Here is a 22,024-nt window from a genome sequence, read left to right as displayed (position 1 = left end):
TAAGAAAACAAGTAATGGAGTTGGACACTTAGGCATAACTAAAACTTATGAGACATTAGAATATCCTACACTGAATATACTAAAACAAAATAAATCTTTGGGAACAAGTTTTACTGTTAACTCTCATGATACAACTCTTTGAGAACAGAGGTTCTGCGTAAGAAGTTAGTGATTCCTGTTGTTAATTTAACAATCAACATTCTTATGTATGACATTAGTGATCACCCAAGGCTCTTGACATGAGCTGCCTTTGCTATAGAAGCCTTTTTAATCCACAAACTCCGTCAGTATTTAGACAAGGCCATAAGCAAAGTGGAACTTCTCTCCTCCCTCCAAGAAAAATACCTCCATCTTTGATGACTACTTCTTTCCACTGGGGTCTCACCCACCGAGGTCTTTCATGTAGTACATTTTTTGCCACAGTATCTTGGCTTTCCATGCCTGCATTGCCAGGCCAGAATGCCTTAAGGGCTGATTCTGAGGTCAGTGCTACTTAAATCCATTGTCATTCTATGAGTCAGCTGTGTGGACTGCTTCACATATTGGGGCGTTCACTCCTTTTTAATTTCATCTATGATTATTATCAGACACTTAATCCTATTTATATGATCACTAACACTTAATCCTATCTATATAATCATTTTGATACTAAATCCTGTACATATGAACACTTTAACACTTCAGGTGGTATTTTTACCACTCATTTTAAAGGGATTTGTGGTCCCATGGCAAGTTTCTAAACTGTACTCTTAAAAGTAAGTCAATAGGAATGTATGCAGAACTATACAGTTTTACAGTTACAAACTTCATACACTTAATAATTACAACTTTAGAAACATGGAGATTCTTCCCATTGTGCCCCCCCCACCCCTTTTCCTCCTCCTTCTGCTTTTTCCATTCTTATTATTTACTGAGATCTGTTTTCAATTGCCTTTCTATACATATGATTAACTCTATATTAAGTAAGGAGTTCAACAAATAGTATGGAAAAAAAAGCTGTTCCTCAGCAGTCAGGACAAGGGCTGTTCAAGTCATTGCTTCTCAAAGTGTCAATTTCACTTCTACAGATTGCCTTTTTTTAAAAAAACTTTTATTTAATGAATATAAATTTCCAAAGTATAGCTTATGAATTACAACGGCTTCCCCCCCATAACGTCCCTCCCACCCGCAACCCTCCCCTTTCCCACTCCCTCTCCCCTTCCATTCACATCAAGATTCATTTTCAAGTCTCTTTATATACAGAAGATCAGTTTAGCATACATTAAGTAAAGATTTCAACGGTTTGCTCCCACACAGAAACATAAAGTGAAAAATACTGTTTGAGTACTAGTTATAGCATTAAATCTCAATGTACAGCACACTAAGGACAAAGATCCTACATGAGGAGTAAGTGCACAGTGACTCCTGTTGTTGACTTAACAAATTGACACTCTTGTTTATGGCATCAGTAATCACCCTAGGCTCTTACAGAATGCCTTTTAGGTGCTCTATTAATTATCACAGATGAGGAAGAATATATGGTATCTGTTCCTTTGGGACTGGCCTATTTCACTAAGTGTGATGTTTTAAAGATTTATACATTTTGTTGCAAATAACTGGATTTCATTTTTTTTTTACCTCTGTGTAGTATTCCATGGTATACATACCCAATAATTTAATTATCCAGACTTCAGTTGATGGGCATTTGGGTTGACTCCATGTCTTAGCTTTGTGAATTGAGCTGCAATAAACATGGAGTACAGATAACTCTTTCACATGCTGATTTCATTTCCCTTGGGTAAATTCCCAGGAGTGGGATGGCTAGGTCATATGGTAGGTCTATATCCAGATTTCTGAGGTATCTCCAATACTGTATTTCATAGTGGCTTTACCAGTTTACATCCCCACCAACGGCAGATTAGGGTACATTTTCCCCCACATCCTCACCAGCATTTGTAGTTTGTTGATTTCTATATGCAAGCCATTCTAACTGGAGTGAGGTGAAACCTCATTATGGTTTTGCTTTGCATTTCTTTGAAGGGTAGTGATCCTGAGCATTTTTTCGTGTGTGTCTGTGTCCATTTGGATTTCCTCTTTTGAAAATGTCTGTTTAAGTATTTTGCCCATTTCTTAACTGGGTTATTAGTTTTGTTGTTCTCGAGTTTCTTGATCTCTTTATGTATTGTGAATATTAATTATTTATCATTTGTATACTTTACAAATAATTTCTCCCATTCTGGCAATTGCCTCTTCACTTTCTGGAGTGTTTTTTTGTAGGACAGAAGCTTCTCAATTTGATGTAATCCCATTTGTGAATTTTGGCTTTGATTACTTGTGCCTCTGGGATCTTTTCTAAGAACTCTGTGACTGTGCTAATGTCTTCCATGGTTTCCCCAATGTTCTCTAATAATTTGATGGTATCAGGTCATAGATTTAGGTATTTAATCCACTTTGAGTGGATTTTTGTGTAAGGTATAAGGAAGGGGTCTTGCTTCATACTGCTGAGTGTGGAAATACAGTTTTCCCAGCACCATTTGTTGAAGAGACTGTCCTTGCTCCAGGGGTTGGTTTTAGCTCCTTTGTCAAAGATAAGTTTGTTGTAGATGCTTGGATTGATTTCTGGTGTTTCTATTCTGTTCCATTGGTCTATCCTTCTGTTTTTGTACCAGTACCAGGCTGTTTAGATTATAACTTCCCTCTAGTATGTCTTGAAATCTGGTACTGTGATGCCTCCAGCTCTGTTTTTGTTGTATAAGATTGCTTTAGCTATTCAAGTCTCCTGTGTCTCCATATGAATTTTCAGCATCTTTTCTATATCTGAGAAGAATGTCCTTGGTATTTTTATTCATATCACACTGAATCAGTACATTGCTTTCAGAAGTATGGACATTTTTATTATGTTGATTCTTCCAATCCATAAACATGAAAGACTTTTCATTTTTTTAGTATCTTCTATTTCTTTCTTTAATGTTTTGTAATTCTCATCATAGAGATTTTTGACATCTTCAGTTACATTTGTTCCAAGGCATTTGATTTTTTTGTAGCTATTGTGAATGGGATTGAGCTTAGAAGTTCTTGCTCAGCTGTGATGTTGTCTGTGTATACAAAGGCTGTTGATTTTTGTGTATTGATTTTATATCTTGCTACTTATCATACTCTTCTATGAATTCCAACAGTCTCTTAGTGAGTCTTTTGGATCCTTTATATATAGAATCATGTATCTACAAATAGGGATAATTTGACTTCCTCCTTCCCAATTTATATCCTTTTCTTGCCTAATGGCTCTGGCTAAAACTTTCAGGATTTCATTGAATAGTAATGGTAAGAGTGGGCATCCTCATCTGGTTCCATGCACTGTTGAGAAGAAATGTGTATTCTGTGTCTGTAGGATGGAAATTCTATAGAAATCTCTTGGGTCCATTTGGTCTTTAATGTCAATCAACTCTGTTGTTTCCTTGCTGATTTTCTGTCTGGTTGATCTGTCCGTTTCTGAAAGTGGGGTATTGAAGTCCCCATTACTACTGTATTTGAGTCTATGTCTCCCATGGGATCTTTAACATTTATTTAAATAACCAGGTGCCCTCTAACTAGGTGCATATACATTTATAACAGTTACATCTTCCTGTTGAATTGATCCCTCAATCATTACATAGTGCCTTTCTTTGTCTCTTTTAACAGTTTTTGTGTTAACTGTTAAAAGTCTATTTTGTCTGATATGAGGATGGCTACTCCAGCTCTGTTTTGGTTTCTGTTAGCATGGGATATCTTTTTCCAGCCTTTCACTTTCAGTCTGCATATATCTTTGTTGGTGAGATGTGTTTCTTGTAAGCAGCAAATAGATGAGTTTTGTTTTTTAATTCACTCAGCCACTCTATGTCTTAACTGGAGAGTTGAGGCCATTTACATTGAAGGTGAGTATTGATAAGTAACAACTTTGCCTTGCCATATTTCCATAAATACTCCTATTGTTTACTTTGGATTTCCTTTGTACTTTTATGGGGAAATTTTCTGCCTTTACCTTTTTTCATAGTGATGACCATGTTTCTGTGTTTCTGTGTGCAGCACATCCTTAAGCATCTTTTACAAGGCTGGATGGGGGGTGACAAATTCTTTCAATTTCTGTTTGTTATGGAATGTCTTTATTTCACCTTCATTCATAAATGAGAGCCTTTTAGGGTACAGTATTCTGGATTGACAGTTTTTTCTCTTAAGCCATATAATATATTTCACCAATCTCTCCTAACCTATAGGTTTTTGATGAGAAGTACACTGTGAGTCTAATTGGAGATCCTCTGAAAGTTATCTGATGTTTCTTAAATGCACATTTTAGAATCTTTTCTTTATGTTTTACTGTGGAGAGGTTTTTATTACAATTTGTCATGGTGAAGATCTGTTCTGGTCATGTCTATTAGGAGTTCTATGTGCTTCCTGTACTTGGATACCCCTTTCTTCTCCAAATTAGGAAAGTTTTCTGTTATTACTTCAATAAAAAGCCCTTCTAATCTTTCCTCTTTTTCCATGCCTTCTAGAAACTCCTAGAACAGGTATGTTTGGTTGTTTGATAATATCCTGTAGATTCCCAAAAGTAATTTTTAGTTGCCTAATTTCTTCTTGTTTTTGGTCTGACAGTATAATTTCCTGTAATTTGTCTTCTAAATTGGATATTCTTTATTTTGCTTGACCAATTCTGTTGTTAAGGCTTTCCATTGCATTTTTTATTTGTTCTATTGAATTCTTCATTTCCATGATTTCATTTTGATTTCTCTTTAAGATGTCAATTTCATGTATGGATTTCATTAGGTCATGCATTTGCTTCTGATTACTTCTAAGCAATCCTACAATCAATTTTTTGAATTCCATTTCTGGCATTTCTTCAATCTCTTCAGCTTCACAATTTAGTATTGAAGTGTTGTGTTCTTTTGTGAGTGTTATGTCATCTTCCTTTTTCTTGTTCTTTAACTGGTGCTTTTATTATTCAGCATTTGTGGAGATACTCATTTGTTTCTTCTTTGTTTTTTGTTTGTTTGCTGCGGTGGCTTTTAACTTTGAACTATGCCTCTGTGGATTAGTGGACTGTCTACTTTTTCAGTGATTACCTGAGTATCTAGAGGCATGTGTTGAGTGTGGCCAGGGTGAAGGGAGTGTCTAAGGTCACACACTAAGTTAAGTGTGTTAAATCTCCTCTTTTTATTTTATTTTATTTTATTTTTTATCAGAGGGGAGGTTTGTTCTGTTCTGTAGGCAGAGACTCAGCTCACTTCCTCTTCTCAAAGGAGACTAGTGCCTGGGCACTAGCCCTAGTGGGTATAATATTCATCCTCCCTGCCACAAGGACCACACAAAGGAACTGTGCATTCCTCAATGTAAGCACAGATTCCCCAGCAATGTCCCTCACTAGGAAACCAGGGAGCCCTGGGTGTGTGGAGCCTCCCACAGTGACTGCCCAAAGTCCCTGCCACACCCTCAGCCCTCTCAGTTCTCCCTGCTAGACTCAGGAGTCTGTTCTACTGGTTACTGAGTGCAGACAATGCTGGTGCAGCTGTTAGGTATGTCCAAATGGTGCCCGCACACTATCAGCTTATTATAGGACACCATTGCAGGGTGATCAAGGAAAGAGAAATGTGCCTCCACCCCTTTTTTACTCCTCTAGTTTGGCAGATACACTATCCCCACAGGGTTCCAAGCCGGATTCCCTCCAAGCTCTTCCTGCAGCTTTATTGCCAGTGGCTTGTGCTGCTGCCATTTGGCCTCACCTCATTCTCCAAAGCTAGTGTGGAGGCTCTTGGCTGCTGGGGTTCTGAGTTGTATGCATCCACACCCTCACATAGGTCCATACTGTCCCTCTAATTTGCATGGAGTTTCCTCCGCCATTTTCACCCTAACTTCTCTGAGACTGCACTTTCTCCACTTTTTTAAAACTATCTTCTAGGAGGTACCTTTCTCTAATGGGAGGAGAGAACTTCCACTTTGACTATGACCCTGTCGGAATGAGATCAAAGTCGGAGAACTCAAAAGGCTTCCATAGCCTTGGCAACTCAAGATTAGAGCCTAGGGAGATTACTGACGCCATAAACAAGAGTGTCAATTTGTTAAGTCAACAACAGGAGTCACTGTGTACTTACTTCTCATGTGGGATCTGTCCTTAATATGTTGTCCAATGTGAAGTAATGCTATAACTAGTACTGAAATAGTATTTTACACTGTGTGTTTCTGTGTGGGTGCAAACTGATAAAATCTTTACTTAATACATACTAAATCGATCTTCTGTATATAAAGATAATTGAAAATAAAAAAAAAAAACTATCTTCTCCTAGACCAGAGCAGTAAGCTCCTTTCCTACTCCACCATTTTAATCCCCAGCTTTCCCTTATATTTTGACACTGAATTAGACTCACAGTACTTGTTCTCTTCATGATCTGTTTACAAAGTTATAGAAGAAAAATAATATTTTTAAAATGTCATTTAAAAATGCCATTTTTAAACCTCCATCTCAAGAATCATTTTTGAATCTTTCTTTGTTAATATGAATAATAATATGTCAAAATAGAAAAAATACATGGATAATTTAAATTTATAAAACTTAGAAAATAGATTGACCATAAAAAGTTCAAGTGAGAAGCAATTCTAAGGGAAATTATTCAAGTTGAAAGAAAAAGATACTACTGAGCAACACAAAAGCATAAGAAAGTATAAAATTCACTGGTAATGTTAAATATAAGTATACTTCAAAAAATCATGGAAAACAGAGTTAAAGGATAGGTTTATTTTAATGCTAAGAGTATTTGAAATCCATGCATATACAAGTTCTCTAAAAAGTTCATAAAAACATATATTATGAAAAAACTATGCATGCATTTTCAATTTTGGCACCAAAATAAGCTTATCTTTCCATTCCATTTTTCTGTGAATTGGTTCAAGGATCCTCTTATGGAGACAAATAGAGAATATCAAAATTATAATCTCTTATGAAAGCTTCATGGTAACTACAAAGAAAATATCAATAAAAGATGTAAAAAGGATAAAGGAATCAAAGTGTATCACTATAAAAAGAATAACCTAAGCTGAAAGATAAAAGCAGTAGGAAGAAATAAAGATGGGTACAGAAGTAAACAGAAAATAGAAAAACAGAAAAACCTACAAAACTGAGTTGGTTTTCAGAAAAGATAAGAAAAATTGGTTAAATTTACCTAGATAAACAATAAAAGTGAGAAGTCTCAATAGCAAGAATTTTAAAAATTAAATTTAATTTTAAAATTAAATTTTAAAATTTAAAAAATTACAACCAATACCACAGAAATAAAAAGGATGATAAAACCCAACTATGACCAATTACACTACAACAATTTGAAGAACCAAGAGGAATTATATAAATCCCTAGAACATACAACCTATAAAGACTGAATCATGAAGAAAAGAGAAAATCTAAACAGAAGATTGTTAATGCATCAGGGTATCAGATTAGTAATCAAAAGTCTCCCAAAAAGGAAAAGTATAGGACCAAATGGCTTCACTAGCGAATTCAACCAAACATTAAAACTAAAATCAGGGGCTGGTGTTGTGGTGTAGCAGGTAAATGCCCTAAACACTATACACAAACACACCAACACACATTATTAAAACTACAACGTTCAGTGATATTATAAGATGCAAAATTAACATGCAAGACTTTGTTTCATTTCTATACAATAACAACAAGCAATCTAAAAAGGAAGTGAAGAAAGCAATTCCATTTACAAAATTAATAAAACACTACAAGCCAGGTGCTTGGGCCCTGCACCCCATGGGAGACCAGGAAAAGCACCTGGCTCCTGGCTCCTGCCATCGGATCAGCGCGGTGCGCCGGCCGCAGCGCGCCGGCCGCGGCGGCCATTGGAGGGTGAACCAACGGCAAAAGGAAGACCTTTCTCTCTGTCTCTCTCTCTCACTATCCACTCTGCCTGTCAAAAAAAAAAAAAAATAAAAAAAAAATAAATAAATAAAACACTACAAGGTGGTAAACCACTCATGCACTCAGAACTAAAAAGCACTGATGGAAGAAATTAAAGAAGACACAAATCAGGGGTGCGTGTTATGCACCAGTTAAACCACCATTTGAGATGCCTGCATTGCATATTGGAGGGTTGGGGTTTGGACTCCACCACCGCTTCCAATGTAGATTCCTGCTAATGTGCACCCTGGGAGGCAGTAGTGATGGCTCAGGTACTTGGGTCCCTGCCACTCATGTGGGAAACCAGGATGGAGTTTTAGGCTCCTGGCTTTAGCCTGGCCTAGGCTTGGCTGTTGCAGATATTTGGGGAGTGAACCAATACATGGAAATTCTCTCTCTCTCTCTCTCTTTCTCTCTCTCTCAAATAAATAAATAAATAAATCCCACAGTGACCCAAGGTGGGCCAGCACAAAAGCTGGGAAACTCAATCTGGTCCCACAAGAGTGACAGGAATCCAGCTATCTGAGCCATTATCACCGGCTTCCAGGGTCCACATTACTAGGAACCTGGAATCAGGAGCTAGAGCGAGATATCAAACTCAGGTACTCTAGTGTGGGACATATGCGTCTTAACTGCTAGGCCTGCCTACCCCAATGTAATTTTTTAAATGAGTAGTGCTATTGAAAACAGATACTTCTAACACTTTTTGTGTAGTACACTAGTAATGTTCAACTATGACAAGTGTTAACTAAAAATTGAAATTAAACTCAACTTAGAGCCAGATCTTCAAAGCATAGCATCTCAGAAGTATTAAGCTAGCATCTTTTTAAAAATGACATATAATCACATTAGTTTCCCTAAAATGTTGATAATTGATAAATAAATTGGAGAAGCAAATGGCTTTATGCTGTTAAAATTATTTAAGATTTTTATGTTATCTCATTCTTTAAAGATTTCTACTTTCATTAATTTGTAATATAGTAGTACATACATAAATAAAAAGATATCTGTATTTGGGAAGGCATGCCCAAAACATGATTGAAACAATGAGCGCCAAACCTTGGAGATCACATCTCTGGAATACACTTCCTCAAGCAGGCGCTGGAATGGAACTACCTCGGGAGCTTGTTAAACTGCAAGTCTGATTCAGAAAGTGGGGCTGAGGCCGAAGATCTTGCATTTCTAATAACTCCCTTGTGGTGCATATGCAGCTGGTCCAAGGACACACATGGAAGAGCAAAACTCACACCACAGTAGCCTGAAGACACTTATGTGGCTATTATAAAAACTAGTGTCAGTTGCATTTCTCCAGGATGTTCAGTTCTCCCTCTTTGGATTTAGGACATATGGGTCCTAATCCATTAACAGACCAGCTCCTTAGCATCTTCCCACTGCATTTCCCCATTGAGAAAATCATTCCCAATCCCATTCTCATAAAGGCTGACTGTTCTCAGACTCACTGCTTATCTACCAGTAGGTTGTAGGTTTCCTCAGAAGGAAGAAAACTCAAGGCCCATAAAAATGTGCATGCCCTTTGACCTAAATACACCTCACCTGGGATATTACACTAAGGAAATAACTTCCCAAATGGCATAATCGTCATTGTAGCATTATTTATAAAAGTAAGTTTTGGGAATAACATAAATGTCCATACTATGGAATCATTAAGTACATGTTTATACAATAAGATTATAATGAAATTATAACAGTAAGCAAAAATTTGAAGGAAATTCTAAAAGGCATAGACATATTTTCAGGACAGGGAGAATTAATGTTAATATCTTTTTTTTTCAAATTAATATATAATTCCAAATATATAGAATTCCAAAAAAATTTTAAGAAAGATTTATTTATTTATTCAAAAGGCAGGGTTACAGAGAGGCAGAGGCAGAAAGAGAATTCTTCCACCCGCTGGTTCACTCACCAAAGGCCAATCCAACGCCAGGAACCAGGAGCTTCCTCCAGGTCTCCCACATGGGTGCAGGGGCCCAAGAACTTAGGCCATATTCTACTGCTTTCCCAGGCTATAGTAGAGAGCTGGATCAGAAGTGGAGCAGTTGGGACTAAACGCGGTGCCCATATGGGATGCTGGCACTGTAGGCAGCAGCTTTTTTACCCACTATGTCACAGCACTGACCACAGAAATATTTTCAAAGGAACTAGTTGGTCCTACAATTTTAGGAAAAATAAATGTGTCAAGAGTTGGCATAGTGGGGTAGCTGGTAACCTCTACCTGCAGTACCAACATCCCTTATGGGTGCCAGTTTGTGTCCGGGCTGCTCCGCTTCCATTCTGGCTCCCTGCTACTGGCCGGGGAAAAACAGCAGAAAATGGCCCAGGTATTTGGAACTCTGCTACCCATGTGGGAAACTTGGAAGAAGTTCCCGGCTTTGTTTGCCCAGCCCTGGCTGTTGAGGCTATCTGGAGAGTGAAGCAGCAGATGGAAGATTTCTCTTTTTCTCTCACTCTCTGTAACTCTTTCAAATAAGTAAATCTTGTAAAAAAAAAAAATAAATAAATTGTGTCATATTTTTGAGAAGATTTTTAAAAGGAATGATAGGGTAATTGCAATAACAGTTATCATAATAATATACAATTTTTAGTTATAGTAATCAAAATTGTGCATTTTTGGCATACAAATAGTGTTCAGAAAAAATACAGTAAGTATAAATGGAAATAAAATGCATAACATGTGACATGAAAAATCAGTGGAGAAACCATGGATTTTTTTAGGGGTAAGATTGTGGAGTAATTGACCATGCATTCAGCAAAGCAAAACTCTCTACCTTATGTAGTATTTATAAATTAATTCTTAGATTACTAAAGATCTATTTTTTAAAAAAAATTAACAATATTAAATGCAAAGAAGCATGACAGAAAAACCAGAAGGCTTAATAGAATGTAACTGACAGATTTGATTAGATGAAAATAAAAATCTGTTGCAGTAAGTCCACAAACAAAATCAAGGGAAACATGACAGACACAGAAAAATATTTATAAACACATTTAACACAGGGTTAATATTTATGACAATAAAAAGATACCATATTTTTTAAAAGATGAATGTTCTCAAAAATGAGCACAGGATTGAACAAACACAACATGAAAGAAAAATTCAAATAGTAATAACCACATGATCTCAACCTCCTACAAATCACAGGACTGGTAATTACAAGAACCAGACACAATATTGTGTTTATTAGACTGGCAAATTTGAGAGAACACATCTTTTTGGCAGGAGTGTATATTGATAAACATTTGGGGATAAAACATGGAAATATAGATGAAAATTTAGTTTCTATTACTCAAAATCTCATTTCTAGAAACCTCTACAACATTTTTGAAGAGCAGTTTGGCAGCAGTCATTGATCAAAATTTTAATGCTCAATCTTTTTGCCACAAAAATGTTGCTTCTAGATATCTATCCCAGAATATACTCAAAGATAATCGGACAACTTTTTATTAAAAAGTTGTAATTACCAAAGATCTAACAATGGAAAAATGGTTAAGTAAATTATAAACTATGCAGCTACTAAAATATTGGAGTAAATCTCTGGATAGTAACTAAGAATATAAAAATCACATTAAACTTCAAAGAAACAAGTCATGGATATTATTTTAGTTTTAGTTTTAAAGATATCCTGTGCAGATAGAGATGTGACTACATACACGTATGAAAAAGGACAGTTATGCACCAATATGTTAGTGGTGGTTATTTCTAGAGATGAGATTAGATGGAAGAAAGAGGATGTGTTACTTGGGAGGATCTTTTTACTAAAAAGATACAGATTTGTTATTTTAAGATTTATTTATTTATTTGTTTGAAAAGCAGAATGACACAAAGGGAGGGAAGAAGAGAAACAGACAGAAAGAGAAAGATATCTTGCATTAGATGTCTCATTCCCCAAATGCCCACAAGAGCCTGGGGCTAGATCTGGCTGAAGCCAGGATACAGGAACTCCAGCTGGGTCTCCTACACAGGTGGCAGGAACCTAAGTACTTGAACCATCATCTGTTCTTTTCCAGGTGCATTAGCAGGAAGCTGGATTGGAAGTGGAGCAGCCGGGACTCAAACTAGGCACTCCACTATGGGACATGGGCAACCAACAGGCAGTTTAACCCACTGCACCACAATGCCTACCCCAGATTTTTTTTGTAAAGATTTATTTATTTTACTTGAAAGTCCCAATTACACACAGAGAGAAGGAGAGGCAGAGAGAGAGAGAGAAAGAAAGAGAGAGAGAGAGAGAGAGAGAGAGAGAGAGGTCTTCCATCCATTGGTTCACTCCCCAAATAGCTGCAATAGCCAGAGCTGCGCTGATCCAAAACCAGGAGCCAGGAGCTTCCTCTGGGTCTCCCACATGGATGCAGGGGCCCAAGGTCTTGGGCCATCTTCTACTGCTTTCCCAGGCCATAGCAGAGAGCTGGATTGCAAGTGGAGCAGCCAGGTCTCAATCTGGTGCCCATATGGGATGCCTGCACCGCAGGAGGTGGTTTACCCCCTATGCCACAGCGCCGGCCCTCAGATTTTTTTTTAATAGTGCTGGGATTTTGGGTGATTTTCTACTCTTTAATATTTTTGGCATTTTTCTCCTTTTGTAAATAAAGGAGTATATTCAGCAAAGAAGAAAAAGTGAAAGACCAATGACAAACCCATCCCCACTTAAAGAAGAGGAGAAGGAAGGGCTGTGACAGACACAGAAGAGAACCAGGGAGGCTCAGGGACCTGAAAATCAATGAGTGAGAGCTTCAAGAGGAGTGCAGCAGTGTGGAAGGCTGCAGAAAGGCCTGTGGTGACCCAGCTCAGTGCAATGGATGGGCAGTAGCTGCAGAGGGCAGGGAACAGAAGGACTCAAGGCAGCTGCCTGTGCAGCTTTGTAAAAGAGAGAAGTCAGAGCCCCACCCTAAACCTGCTGAGTTAGACTTTGAAATTGCCACCTCAGATGATTTCAGTGTGTAGCTGGTCGAGAACAACTGAGTTAAGGCATGGGACAGGGAGCAGGGCAGGAAAGCTGATGTGTGTAGATCATTCTTTCACCAAGTTAGGCGAATGAAGAAAGGAATGAATGAACTTTTTTAAGCCACCCAAAAGTTAGCAGGGTCAGGGAATATGTGGAGGAAGTTATAGGCTGAGATGAAGAAGCTTCATGTGCAGAAAAGATTAAATATGCCAGGAAGATAGGGGAAAGGGGAAGGGAAAAAAGGAACTTGATGTTTCTGTTGGAGGCACTTCATACATGCTATCGCCATCATTATTCCTCTCACTGGACTTCTGGAGCATATGTTCCCGTGTCTGATCTCCAGTGAGTAAGTGAAGTTCAGAGAAGCCATATGGTTAGTAGGACCCAACCCCATGCCAATGCCAGGGCTCCCTCCTCTGCCTGGGGCTTGGAGACAGTGCACAGATATGGATTCAGGACTCAGCTGGAGCAGTCATCTTGGAAAAAAAGGCATACTTTCTCTGAGTCACATTTAGAAGAGCAGCAAGAAAACACAAAGAATGAGGTAGGCGCTGGATAGTGTATGGAGAAGGAGGCAATGATGAAACAGCTGTGGAGCAGACAAGAAGTGGGTTAAGGCTCCCTGCAGACTTCATCTCAGCAGCACAGATGAGATAATTCACTGACACTGAAAGTTTGTGACTAAGGGACAGTGCTGGTGTGTTGTACAATAGAACAGAAAGCCAACCCTGGCCTTCTCTCCCATTAAAGTGGGGATTAGTCACTCAACAACCAATCTGTCACCTGTTGTAAGCCATACGTACAGGTGAGCTGAGCTGCCTGCACCTGAAAGGGGGAAGACCTAGGTCTCAATCTTCTAAGAGCTGACAGTCTAGACGCACCTTGAGTGATTTTTTTCACTATCTGTTAAAATAGTCTGATTAGAACAACTATAAAAGAAACTGAGCAAGTCTTTGCTTTGCAAAGATAATATAGAAATAGACACAATCCCCTGACTTAACAATGGTTTGATTTATAATTTTGTGGTGTTATGATGGTGTAAAAGTATACCATACAGCCATTCAATACAGCATTCAATAAGTTAGATGAGATAGTCAACACTATTACAGAATAGGCTTTGTGTTTGATGATTTTTCCCTAAGCATAGGCTGTTAAAATTGTTCTGAGCTTCATTAAAGAAGGTCAGGCTAAGCTATAGTACACCATGTTTTCAAGTTACAGTGGATTTATTTGGATATAACCTCATATGAAGTCAAGGAGTATTTGTACTATGCCATTGAAGTTCTCAAGCCCTCCAGTGGTTTTGAAAATAAACAGAAACTGCATGCCTTCATGCACATCCATGAGTGGAAGGAAATGTACCTAGATCATCACAGGAATTGTGTACAGACTGTGCATGAAAACTGCATCTCCCATTGGCTAAGAGAGCTAGACAGAATCTATGTTTAACTGCATATGGACATGTCATTGAATAGGCAGCGTTAGGAACTGTGCCTGCAGAAATGCTTCTGGGCTCCCAATCCGAAAGGGTCACCATCAAAGTGTCATGGGCTTTGCAATAGCTCCCTGAGGCTTGGTAAGCAGCAACTACCTGCTCAACGCCAGGTGCCCCAGAGCAGCAGTCAAATCAAAGGGGAAGCCCAGGGTTCCTGCAGCTGTTTTTTGAAACTCAATAGCCTTTATTCAAAGTATCTCCCTAGCCACCCTCCAGGTTACATAACAATCAGGTGCAATATTAATTAGTGACATCAAACAGACACTAGCTACCTACTCATTCAAGGATAACTCTTTGATTCAGGCAACTGCTACTACTATTTGTTTCAGTACTTTTGCAAGAGAAAAAGTGAGTGGTGGTTGTGTGTGGTTTTGTTAATACTAAAACCAAACCAAAAAAAAAAAAAAAGGAAAAAGGAAAAAGCATCAGAACGTCCAGCCCTACTAGAAAAGATAAGTAGATAAATCATGTATTTGTGAACAACAACAAAGTGTGGGTTATTTGGGCACGACTACAATTGATGTGACAGGGAATAAACCTCCACATCCTGGAAGTTTGGACTTCCGGTATTAAAAATAGAAAGCAAACCTGTTTGGACCACTGACCCTTGATTTTCCTTTGCCCCTTTCTCTCTGACTCCTCCTCCTCCTCAGGGAAGGTCAGACTGAAATCCCAGAGCCCCCAACCCCCCATCACAAATATTGTCAAGCTGCCATTCAGTGTTGCTGGGAAATAAGAAATTTGACACCGAGGCTCTCTCCATGGCTTGGCAGCAAAGAGAAATATCATCTTTGAGGTCATTCGACCGATTCAGACATTATTATTTCTGTTTTGTCTGTGTTTTCTGCTACAGTGTCAACGCAAGATGCGTGGCCTTGATCGTGTAGATCTGATCTGGGGAGAATCCGTGAATTCTTCACATCTTCGCTGCATTCCGGCTCCTCCGACCGCGTCCCTCACCTTGTAAAACTGGCAGGCTCTGGACATTTTGCTTGCTGAAGAAAATCACTGTTTCGCCTCCAGCAAGGAACGTAAATGTTGCAACCCTGACTCCTCCTCTAATGAAGAAAGAGTGGACAAGTGCACCGAGTTGAGCTGCTGCTCGCAGAAGCCACCGGGCTGCCCACGGAAGCTGAAAGCCCCAGACAGCACTGCTCCTGGGCTGGGCTTCCCGCCCTGGCCTTTCTGTCGTACTAGCTCTTCTCCCCCTCCTTTCTGGATTTTACCGGCTGTTCGCGAAACAGCTTTCCACACAATGGATCTCCACGTCCCAGCGCAGCAAGTGCTCACGGCCTGATACGGCAGATCTTGCTCGCCAGCAAAAGTGAGTCCCAAGGGCAGACGGCGTGCGGACAGGGCAGGGCGGCGCGGGTGGGATCTGTCTCCCTGGTTGAGGGTTCCAGGCGGGTGTGCGGGAGGGGAGCGAGTCCGGTGCCGGGCGCGGGCTGCTTAAGCGAACGCCAGCAAGTCGCGGAGCAAGCAGCGACTGGAAAAGCCCGGGGTCCTGGCTCAGATAGCTGGGATATCCCCTAACACAGAAACTAAAAATACCCCAAAAGGGGGTTGGCCACCCGGACTGCGCGCTGACAACCGGACTCCTTACGCCTTGGTCTGTTTCAAAGGCACCTGCACGCTCAAGGAGTTTCGGTGTGATTGTGGGATTTTCAGAATGAACATGATTTACGACAAAATGGACAGGGAAAAAATACAGCAGGAAGGAGAGAAGAGGGTCAGCAGGTGATGTGGTGACAGTGGGACTGGAGTTTTCCCACCCACCTGCTGTGTCCGCCTCCTTGGGAGGGCGTCCATCTGTCCAGCGGGGGAAGTTCAGTGTTCTCTGTGCTGACCGGAAGGTAGCGTGGGTGCAGCGGGTAAGCAGCCTGGGCCAGCACGGTTTACCTAAGCGGAGGTGCACCAGGCAAGGCTGCTAGATGGGAGAGCCACAGAGGTAGAGAGAGAGGGGAGTCACTCTCAGGGAACTGGAGAGCTGCGGCAAGGGGTATGCCAGGCGCAGCTCTGGCTCTGTGGGAGAGAAAAAGATCCTTTTAGTGACATCTACCTGTATCCTCGGGATACCCTGTTGTCCTCCTGACAAGCAGCATAAGAGTTTTCTATAATTGGACTTGCAAATGTTTGCAAAACGGTGTTACATATCTGAACCAATCTGTTTGTTTTCATTCATCAAGTTGGCTAGCAAAGATTTTTCTCCTGAATCCCTGTTTGTGGCCGGTGGAGTGCTGCTAATCCTAGCCCTGCCCCTTGGCTGTGCAACCTTGGCCAAGACATTTGCCCTTCCTGGGACTTAGTTTACTCTACAATTTAGGAAAATTGGAGTGGGGAAGGGAGGGAGGGAGAGAATATATGAATAGAGAGATGCAATGTTTAATGGGGTAGAAGTGCTGAATAGTGCCAGAAAGAGCAGATGGAAATTTTTATTTCAGTGATTCCTTAAAATTGGTGGTCATGGGTTGTTTGGAGAATTAGCAACAAGCCCTCTTCCAAGGGAGTGCAAATGGAAATGTGCTTATGGAATAGACATCAAATTGGGCATACCATCCCTGAGGGTCACCTGGGAAAGTCCCCTGTTTCTAAGGACAGCCATAGAGACCACCCCGTAGCCCCCTACTGGCAGTTGGGGGGCTGATCCTGGGTAATAGATAGCCTTCTCAGGGTCTAGGGTGAGCTACACTTTGCAAAGATAAGAGCCACCCTGGTAGCTGCCTGCAATTCACTAGATGCACCAACCTCTCTCTGTGCCCTGTGCCCTGGACATGCCGTTCCTCTGTCAGGACCACTCTCTCTGATCCTCACTGCATCATAGCCCTCCTTCCTTCCTCACAGCTCCTTTAATGCCTTTCCCAGTGTGATGGGTTTTACACCTGGAGTTTTCAGGCCTATAGACAGCCTTGGGGAACCGCCCGAAGTGGGGCTGTCCAAATCGCAGGGTGTTTTTCAAGTCACTTTGCTGGAAGTCAGACCATGGCCCCAAGGCTTTGTTTTGGGAAACCAAGAAAGATCTGCTCCCCAGTGCAAGGTCTGACTAGGAAACACTGTTCTTTGTGGACCTCTGGACTTTGCCTTGAAAGGACTAGGGACCTGTACCTTTTAGAGACCACACGGTGTGGCAGAAAACACAGGATACTTTGGAACTCAACAGATTGGGCTTCAAAATCTTGGCTTTAATCTTTGGCAAGTCACTGAACTCTGAGTTTCACTTTCCCTGTCTGCTAAATGGAGAACAATGCTGCTTTTCTTGCATGGCTGTTGAGAGAATGAAAATATGCCAAATCTGGCCCATAGTCGATGATAAACTGTGAATATTAATATTAATGTGGGTTATGAGTAAGTGTTCAATAGTCTCGGGCTTTTAGAGCAGACTTCTGTCCTGTGGGGCTTACATTAGCAGAAGAATGAACAGAATCTGTTCTGGATTTATTATTCTCAAGGATGAATAGGGGAAGAAAAGGTTGGAATACAGAGTCAGGTTTACTGTTATGACAAGCACAGCACTATGTCTTGCCAGCAAGTTAAATATGTCCAGACTGGCATGGGTTCTCGACCCTTCTTTTAGTTCCCTTTGGCCCATACAGAAGAGCTAGATCTGTGCCTGTGACTACAAACAGCTGGGCTTGGAGACAGGCAAAGTCCCATGGCTGAATCCATCTCCAGATACTGCCAAAACTGTCTCTATATACAGAAATATCTCCATTGTTATCCTTCATAGTTTGGCATAGATTTAGTAATCTCAACTTTGTTTGGTCTCATTGGGGTCCTGGCCCTTCATTGGCAAATGACCTAGAATTGGGCCAAGAAATACCAGGAAAATAACACAAAATTGGGTACTCACAAAGGAGCCAAAGATCAATCAGCATATCCTGGCAAAGCACTCTTTCATGCGAAGATGATGATGTTGATGATGATGTTGGCACCTAGTCTTTGTGGAGTCTTCAAATGTACTAAGCACTCTCACTCATTACCTCAACTGATTCTCATAATAACACTGCAGGGTGTGAGTTGTCATTCAGTGCTTTATAGAGAAGGACACTGAGGCTTAGAGAAATTTACATAACTTGCCCAGTGGCTTAGCATGAGGCAGCACCAGGATCCAAGACCAGGTCTGTCTGACTTTACAGGCACTCTTTTTCCACTACTCAGTGCTTCCACGCTCCCCAATGTTACCATGTAGCATCAGGCTGACTCCACTGGGATTCTTCCAAGAGACATGATTAATAAAATCACCTGCATAATTTACTGGTATGAGCACACACTTTGGCTGTAACACATATTTACAGGTAGAAATAGTGAATAATTTCCCTGACCCTTCCCAAGTCCAGCTACTAGACTCCAAAGAAGCCAGACCTACCCTTAGAAGGTGAGGTTTGCACTCTGCCACTGACTTCCTAGGTAAAACATTTTTTTCTTTTTTTTAACTTTTAATTAATAAATATAAATTTCCAAAGTACAACTTTTGGATTACAGTGGCTTCCCCCCCTCCATAACTTCCCTCCCACCTGCAACCCTCCCATCTCCCGCTCCCTCTCCCCTTCAATAGCTCCCTGCATATTCATTCTCTCTCACCTTTAGAATCAAGGCATCATTTCCATTGACTTCCCTGTGTTAAGCTAGGTATTCATCTATATATTCAACAGGTAGTTGCTAAGCTCTTGTTTTGTGCCAGGCACTTGACAGCATGGGAATAAAAATCAAGCAAGATTCCAGGTCTTCTGGTACTTCAAAGCTAGAGTAACAGGTAACAGGTGGATTAACAAATACATAAAGATCATCTCAGATATTGATAAATGCTATGCTGAAAATAAAGTGAAGCTATGGGTTATAGGGTAGCAAGGCTCAGGGGCAAGTCATGGAAAATGTCCATAACCTGCATTTGAAAAAAAGAAGCCAGGCCTATGATGATCTGGGGGAAAGGTCTACCCTTAACAGAAGAAACCTCAAGGAAAAAAAAATCCTGAAATGGAATAAATGAAGCAATAAAACCACAGCCAGAGAGATGGGCTCTTTAGAAATCAACTTGAGAGTTATCGTTCAAATTCCTGTTATATGGAGAGTCTTCAAGATGTTTGTGGAAAAAGTGGAATTAGAAGATAAGTTTATTTTGAAGCAAAAAAAAAATCTAAATCCATTCATATCAGAAGTTCATGGAAAATACACGTATGAAAAAAACCATATGTGAGTTTCAAATGTCTTTTCCTTTGCGATAAATAAGTGTATCTTTTTTTAAAAGATTTTTTTATATGCCAGTGCTGTGGCGTAGTGGGTAAAGTCACTGCCTGCAGTGCCGGTATCCTTTATGGGTGCCGGTTCGAGTCCCGGCTGCTCCACTTCCAATCAAACTCTCAGCTATGGCCTGGGAAAGCAGTAGAAGATGACCCAGGTCTTTGGGCCCCTGCAACCACATGGGAAACACTGAAGATGCTCCTGGATCCTGGCTTCGGGTCAGCCCAGCTCTGGCTGCAGTGGTCATGTGGGGAGTGAACCGGCAGATGGAAGATCTCTCTCTCTCTCTCTCTCTGCCTCTCTCTGCCTCTCTGCCTCTCAGAGTTACAGAAAGAAAGACAAGAGACAGAGAGAGAAAGGTCTGCCATCTACTGTTTCACTCTCCAAATGGCCGCAACGGCCGAAGCTGGGCCAGACCAAAGCCAGGAACCTGGAGGCTCCTCTGGATCTCCCACATAGGTGCAGGAGCCCAAGGACTTGGGCTGTCTTCTGCTTTCCCAGGTACATTAGCAAGGAGATGGATGGGAAGGGAGCAGCCAGGTCTTGAACAGGTACCCATGGGGAAGCAGGCACAGGTGGTGGCTTTACCTGCTGTGCCACAACACTGGCCCTGATAAACATATCTTTCAATTGAAATTTTCCATAAACATTTTGAAGTCCCTCTGTAGTGTTCTTGGCTATGCTGTATTCTTCCTATTTTATTTAATCATCCCAACAATCTCGCAAGTTAGCTAATTTCTCCTTGATTGTATAGTTGGAGGAACTGAGGCTTCTAGAGGTTAAAGGACTACTCAAGGTGGCAAAGCTGGTATTTGAATCTCTCAGTCTGCTTTGCTCCAAAGCTCACACTTTTTACTAATGCAGCATGTGGCTTTGAGATAATCTCTTTTTGGAGATAGAGAGCCAGGAGAAGGAAAATATCTTATGTGTATTAGGCAGCCAAATGTTGAGGACAGTTTCTATCTGATGTCTCAAATTTCAGGCAAGAAATCTAAATGTACGCTCTTCAGTCTAGTAGCCACTCACCTCATGGGGCTCTTGAGCACTTGAACCGTGGCTAATACAAATTGAGCTATGCTGTAAGTGTACAATACACATAGTCTTTTTAAAGTTTTTGTATTTATTTGAAAGTCAGAATTACACACAGAGAGAGAAGGAGAGGCGGGGGGCGGGGGGTGGTCTTTCCTCCACTGGTTCACTCCCCAATTGGCTGCAATGGCTGGAGCTGTGCTGATCCAAAGCCAGGAGCCAGGAGTTTCTTCCAGGTCTCCCATGCAGGTGCAGGGGCCCAAGTCTTTGAACTGTCTTATACTGCTTTCCCAGTCCATTGCAGAGAGCTGGATCAGAAGTGGAGCATCCAGGATTAGAACTGGTGCCCATATGGGATGCTGGCACTACATGGGGCAGCTTTACCCACTATGCCACAGCACCAGCCCCAAATATACATAGATTTCAAAGAACTAATGTCCTCCTATTAAAGTAAAATATTTTTTAATATCATACTGATTGAAACTATTAAAATGATACTATATTAGATATAGTAACTTAGATGAAATATACTAAAACTAATTCCACCCACCTCCTTTTAATTTGTTTTTATGTGATCTCATAGAATTTTTTTATTTTATTTTTAACTTTCATTTAATAAATATAAATTTCCAAAGTACAACTTTTGAATTATAGTGGTTTTTTCCCCCCATAACCTCCATCCCACCCGCAACCATCCCATCCCCTACTCCCTCTCCCATTCCATCTCCCACTCCCTCTCCCATCCCATTCTTCATCATGATTCATTTTCAATTATCTTTATATGCAGAAGATCAACTTAGTGCATACTATGTAAAGATTTCAACAGACTGCGGCCACAAAGACACACAAAGTATATGGTAATGTTTGGGTAGTAATCACATAGATGACTTATATTGTATTTTCATTAAACAGCACTGGTCGACACTGATAAGTTGACAGACATGATAGGAATATTTTACCACTTCTTTCCTCTATTCTTGTCCCAGATTCCTCTCACATATACCCCCAAATTCAGCTAAATGGAGATGCCCCTTCCCCCTCCTTCACACGCATCCTGCAGATGAACAGGTGATCATTCAAAGTCTACTCCATCACATCCTTTTGGATTTGACAAAATAGTTTCAGGGGATACACTGATTCCCAGGATCCATCTCCTCACTCAGGCAAATCTCAAGAGATTTTCAGACATTTGGTGACCAAAGGACCCTTTAAAATCTGAATTTCAAATTTTGCCTTAAGTCACTTCCTAGGGCCATGTCTTTGTAGTTCCTGGCACTTTTAAAAATCAGACAAAGAGATAACCAGGGCTTCATGTTTTTGTGCAAAGCTCATTAAGTAAGTTGTCTCAAACAGGGAAAAATGTTTCCTCCCTTTTTCCTCTTGATTCAAACAGCTTGA

General features: G+C 40.5%; 1 protein-coding gene across 7 annotated transcripts in view; it reads left to right on the top strand.

Moving 5' to 3' along the window:
• The first annotated feature begins 15,080 nt into the window (after positions 1 to 15,080).
• Positions 15,081 to 22,024, top strand: part of PRLR (prolactin receptor) — a 183,485-nt gene continuing 176,541 nt past the window's right edge. The window contains exon 1 of one of the 7 annotated variants that reach the window (XM_089312511.1): positions 15,081 to 15,686. The gene's annotated coding sequence lies outside the window, so the exon portion shown is untranslated. The remainder of the gene's footprint in view (positions 15,687 to 22,024) is intronic. The other 6 variants (XM_089312518.1, XM_089312512.1, XM_089312517.1 and 3 more) reach the window with 6 other exon arrangements.

Source organism: Oryctolagus cuniculus, chromosome 14 (genome assembly GCF_051225735.1).
Source record: "Oryctolagus cuniculus isolate XC-2025 breed Fujian yellow rabbit chromosome 14, ASM5122573v1, whole genome shotgun sequence".
Classification (NCBI taxonomy): domain Eukaryota; kingdom Metazoa; phylum Chordata; class Mammalia; order Lagomorpha; family Leporidae; genus Oryctolagus; species Oryctolagus cuniculus.
Note: the sequence above shows the minus strand (reverse complement) of the source record. Positions and strands in the feature narration are given on the sequence as shown.